We start from the raw sequence: 6,000 nt of genomic DNA, 5'->3' as shown, positions 1-6,000 counted from the left end.
GTTAAGTGACAATACAACCTCTTGGTGGCTTCTTCTTCTTTCTCTCAGCTAATGGTGTGTAGTCCTCCCAAGAGAGTGATTGACTTTCTGTAGTGTTAATGGAAGTTGCTTGTTTCTCAAGCCCTTAGATGACTGGTTAGTGTGCAAGACTTTCTTGTAGGCGTTTGAACTTACTTTGGTGTGTGAACACCAAACTTAGTCTCTTGCCATGTTTCTTATGCATAACCATATGTGAAAGCCTAAGTCTTTGCTAAAGGTAATAAAACTAGAAACAGACAATGCTTAAATGATTTATCAGATTGCTTGGAGCTAGAAAGTGAGAATGTGCTTTTAAGTGAGATTTTGGTGGAACACCAAACTTAGAATTCTTTATTCTCCCTTAATTTGTTTTGGTGTGAAACACCAAACTTAGCTCTTTGCAATACACACCAATCATTTAACCTTTTTATTGAAATAACTATGAAAAGAAAACTACCTCAGGTTGGGTTGCCTCCCAACAAGCGCTCTTTTATTGTCACTAGCTTGACACTGAAGCTTTCTTTTATGGTGGTTGGTGCTTGTAGGGCCTCAATTTGTCTCCTCTGACCGTGATCCTCTTCTTTGTTTTCTGGTGTTCTATTTCAGCATGCTCTAATGATAGTATGTTGCTGACAGTGTAGTAATCCTCGGTTTGTTGATTTGCCCCCAGCTGTTGATATATCAGTTGCACTTTGTCACCTTTGGAAAGCCCCTCTGTTGGAATCTTTCTATTCTTCCATCCCCTTTTTGCTTTGTTTCTGCGCTTCATCTTTCCTTTTGTTGATCTTTCTTTTCTGGCTGTAGGCTTTCCTTGGGGACCTCTCTTCTCAGTGGCCAGTACTCTAATATCCTCTTGGACTTTTTCATCAGTCTGCACAATCTTTAGCATTGGGATGTTGCTGTGACTTTCCTGGTCACTTTTCATATAGTCTTTCTTCTCCTTGCTAAATTGTGCCTCTGGTAATACCTTCAGAGTGATGCTTTGGTCATGCATCCTGAGAGTTAATTCCCCTTCCTCTACGTCTATGATAGCTCTAGCAGTAGCCAAGAATGGCCTTCCCAGTATAACAGAGTCACCATCATCATTGTTTGATTCTAGAACCACAAAATCAGCAGGGTATATAAAACTGTCCACCTTGACCAAAAGGTTTTCAATTACACCCCTGGGGTATACCGTTGACTTGTCTACCAGCTCCAAAGACATTTGTACTGGTTTGACCTCCTCTATATTCAGCTTTTTCACCAAGGAGGATGATATTAAGTTAATACTTGCTCCGAGATCACACATTGCTTTAGTGATTGTCAATTTCCCAATGGTGCAAGGCAACAGGAAGCTTCCTGGGTCCTCAAGCTTGGGAGGAAGCCCCTTTTGAATCAAGGCCCTGCATTCCTCAGCAATCATTATGGTTTCTTTCTCATCCCAGCTTCTTTTCTTGTTGATAAGATCCTTCAGAAACTTGGAATATAGAGGCATTTGCTCAAGTGCTTCAGCCAAGGGAATATTGATTTCCAGCTTCTTAAAAGTCTCAAGGAATTTGTGAAAATGCTGGTCTTTAATCTCTTTGTTGAACCTCTGAAGGTAAGGCAGTGGAGGTGTGATGCTTTTTCCTATTTGCTGCTGCCCCTGAGCTACTTCCTTTGAGCTATGTGGCTGGTTGTCCTTCTCTTTGAGTTTCTCAGTGCCTTTGTTTGGCATCACAACTTGCTTCTCAGCCTCATCTGCCTTTGTTTGCTTCTCATCCTCCGTTGGTTCTTTGATGTTCTCTGCTTGCTTCTTTGTAGTGTCATTGTTGCTTATCAATGTTCTCCCACTCCTCAATTGTATTGCCTTGCATTCCTCCTTGGGATTTGGGATTGTGTCACTGGGCAGTGAGTTTGAAGGTCTCTCAATAGATACTTGCTTGGAGAGTTGCCCCATCTGTCTCTCTAGGCTCTTCATAGAGGCTTCCTGATTCTTGGCTACCATTTCTTGGTGTTTCAACATTTTGTTTATCATGGCCTCCAAGTGAGTGATTCTTTGGGCTTCAGGTGATATTTGAGGTGGGTTATGAGATGTGGGTGGTGGATGGTAGGCATTTTGGTTGGTGGGTTGGTTATTAGATTGGTATTGGTTGAGGTTGGGGTAGTTGTTTTGAGGTTTTCTGTAGGGATTTTGGTTAGTCTGCTGCTGGTTGTGATTTTGGTTGCTTCTTGGGTTGTGTTGGTTTGAGTTCCTCTGCCATGGTTGTTGGTTTTGGGTATGGTTATCTCCCCATCTGAGGTTTGGGTGGTTTTTCCAGGATGGATTGTATGTATCACCATACACTTCATTTGGTCCTTGGTTGTGCATATACTGTACTTGCTCTTGTTGTTGTTCTTCTTGAGTTTCTTCACTCTGTCCCCATGTGGTTGATGGTTGGCTGGTGTTAACTGCTGCAACTTGGAGACTATCAATCCTCTTAGCCATTTGCTCAAATTGTTGTTGAATTTGCTGCTGCATCATCTTGTTTTGAGCTAGGATTGAATCCACTCCTTCTAGCTCCATTACTCCTCTCCTTTGTGATGGTTGGCAGCTTCTTTGATGAGAAAAGAAATATTGGTTGTTGGACACCATATCAATGAGTTCTTGAGCCTCTTCTGCAGTTTTCATGAGTTGCAAGGAACCTCCAGCTGAATGATCCAAAGCTTCCTGAGATTTCAGTGTTAAGCCTTCATAGAAATTTTGAAGCTTCTCCCACTCATTAAACATAGCAGGGGGACATTTCCTGTTCAGAGCCTTGTATCTCTCCCATGCCTCATAGATAGGTTCGGCCTCCATTTGTGTAAATGTTTGAACCTCAGCCTTTAACCTTATAATCCTCTGAGGTGGATAAAATTTTGCAAGGAACTTAGTTACCAAATCATCCCAGTTGTTGATGCTGTCTCTTGGAAAAGATTCTAACCATTGAGTGGCCTTGTCCCTGAGAGAAAATGGGAATAGCATCAGCTTGTAGCTGTCAGGGGGCACTCCATTAGTTTTGACAGTGTTTCATATCCTCAGGAAAGTGGACAAATGTTGGTGTGGGTCCTCAAGTGGTCCTCCACCAAAAGAGCAGTTGTTCTGAACCAGAGTGATGAGTTGTGGCTTGAGTTCAAAATTGTTAGCATTGACATTTGGAGCCAAGATGCTGCTCCCACAATGTCTAGGATTTGCAAAGGTATAGGAAGCCAAAACTCTCCTCTGGGGTGGGTTGCCATTGTTGTTGTCTTCTCCACCTGGTGGATTGGTTAGATGTTCCTCCATCTCTTGGAATTCTTCGTCTGATTCTTCTTCTCCAACAATATTTTTCCCTCTTTCAACTCTTCTTAACCTCCTGAGAGTTCTTTCGTCTTGTTCATGAAAATTGGGTATGGTTCTTCTTGTACCTGACATACAAGCAAAACATAAGAGCACACAACCAGTAACACTTCAATCTATTGCTAGAATGAAGTTTTAGTTAGCTTAAGCAAAAAAACAAATAGTTAGTGGGTTAATCAAAATTAAAGAAAGAGTGCTTGATCTAGATCACCACCTCACTTAATCATTGTCAATCTAATCAATCCCCGGCAACGGCGCCAAAAACTTGATGAGATATTTTGGTGAGAAACGAATCTCTCCCAAAACACCCAAAACTAACCGGCAAGTGCGCCGGGTCATATCAAGTAATAAAAACTCACGGGAGTGAGGTCGATCCCACAGGGATTGAAGGATTGAGCAATTTTAGTTTAGTGGTTGATTTAGTCAAGCGAATTAAGATTTGGTTGGGTGATCTGTAACTTGCAGAATGTAAGTTGCATTGAAGTAAAGAGAACAAGAAATAAATTGCTGAAACTTAAAGAACAAGAAATTAAATGGCAGAAACTTAAAGTGCAAGAAATGTAAATTGCGGAATCTTAAAGTGCAAGGAATATAAATTGCTTGAAATGTAAAGGGAATTGGGGAATGGATTTGCAGAATTTAAACAAGGAAAAACTAAATTGCATCAAACAGAAGAGGGAAAGGGAATTGGGATTGAACCGGATCTTGAAGCAGTAAAGTAAATGAACAGAAAAAGCAATAAACGGGGAATTGAAATGAGAAATTCAGATCTCAGGACCCAGAGACTAGAAAACCAAGTCTAGATCTCAATGCCTTCCTAGATCCAACAAGAACAATAGCAAGGAAATTGTAAATTGCAAAGAAAAGAGATGAAGAACACTGAACCGGAAATGGAATTCAATTAACAGTAAAGAAACAGAGAGATCCAAGATTGAGATTGAAACAGAATTTCTTCAATTCTCCAATCCAAGATCCAAGACAAATGTAAAATGAAATTGAAAGCAATTAAAACAAGAAATTAAAGTTCACTCAAGTTCAAAAGCTCTCCGAAAACTATTTTGAAAATTCTAAAAGAAAAGCCCTTTTATAACTTGAATTCTATCCTATTTATACACTTCCCAAAAATGATCTTCAAGCCTTGAGTTGGGCCTTTGCTCTTGGTGGAATTGGGTTGAAAGAGGCCTTGGTTGATTGCTCTTGAAGTTTGAAGAAGAACCAAAGTGAACCAATTGAACCGGGTTTGAGGTTAGCCAAAGTTGGACCTAAAGTTTGAGCCAAAGTTAGGGGTCTAACTTTGGCTCCCACTTTTCATAGCAGCAAGCAAAATTCTTCTGGTATGGACGTTGGTGCCAACGTTAGGGGTCTAACTTTGACCCTAACGTTGGCCTTGCTTATATGCTAGTGGAGCCAACGTTAGCCTCCAAGTTAGGGGGCTAACGTTGGCGCAAACGTTGGCCCTTCCCCCTTTGTAATTTATGTGCCAACGTTAGCCTCCAAGTTAGGGGGCTAACGTTGGCGCAAACGTTGGTGCCCAGGGGAGAAACTCTCAAGTTCCAACGTTAGCCTCCAAGTTAGGGGGCTAACGTTGGGGCTAACTTTTGCCTCTTCCTTGAATGTTCATGTGCCAACGTTAGCCCCCAAGTTAGGGGTCTAACGTTGGCGCAAATGTTGGTGCCCAGGGAAGAAGTTTCTCTTGCCAACGTTAGCCTCCAAGTTAGGGGGCTAACGTTGGCTCAAACGTGGGGAGCCCAGGGAGTAATCTTCATGCCTAACGTTAGCCTCCAAGTTAGGGGGCTAACGTTGGGGCTAACTTCATGCCTCCTGGTTCAATTTCACTTATTCCATTGTCCTCTCTTCACTTCTAGCCATTCCTCTTTGCTTCAACCTTTCTCCAAGCTTTCTTCACCTATCATTAATCAACCAAACTAATCAAAGCTATGCTCAAAATCATGAGATCTTCATTCTTTCATAATATGCAACAAATATAGCACAAAACCTCATGAAATGGCATGAATTCATATATGGTTGGTTCAATCAAGGGAAACATGAAAATCTACTCAATTAGCTTGCTTGTAGCTCAAGAAAGTGCATAATTCTAATGAAAACAAAAGAAAAAGACTAGCTAAAATAGGCTAGGATGACTTGTCATCACAACTCGACCCAGAGAAGGAAAGCTGGCAGCAAACTGGAAAGGACCCTACCGAGTCATAGAAGTACCTGGAAAAGGTTATTATAGACTCTCCGAAATCGATGGACGAGAGCTTCCCAGATCATGGCACGCCTGCAACCTAAGAAGGTATTATAGCTAGAGAAGGTAACAGATCTCGGATGCACTCTTTTTCCTGAAAAGGTTTTTTAATGAGGTACCAAGTTGAGATCCAGAAATTATCCGACTTAAAGGGATGAAAAACTCCCGCATGTATATATTTGCACTTGCTTTTGAATAAAATATATTTTTAGATATTCTACAAATTCTCAAGACGCGTTAATCTGAAGCATTCATCGTCCGATTATAAAGCAACAGATCGGCAGAAAGTGAAAAATAGATTCACTGCACGATCACGATGGAAGACCAATAAAGATGAAAACGCGATTCATCTAAAGGTCAACCGAACAAAGATAGAAATCACCTTCTACAAATCGGCAAAGATGAACACAGAATAATG

The sequence above is a fragment of the Arachis ipaensis genome, chromosome B6 (genome assembly GCF_059453495.1).
Source record: "Arachis ipaensis isolate K30076 ecotype BB chromosome B6, ASM5945349v1, whole genome shotgun sequence".
NCBI classification, from domain to species: Eukaryota; Viridiplantae; Streptophyta; class Magnoliopsida; order Fabales; family Fabaceae; genus Arachis; species Arachis ipaensis.
The sequence above is the reverse complement of the archived record's forward strand: the minus strand, read 5'-3'. Positions refer to the sequence as shown.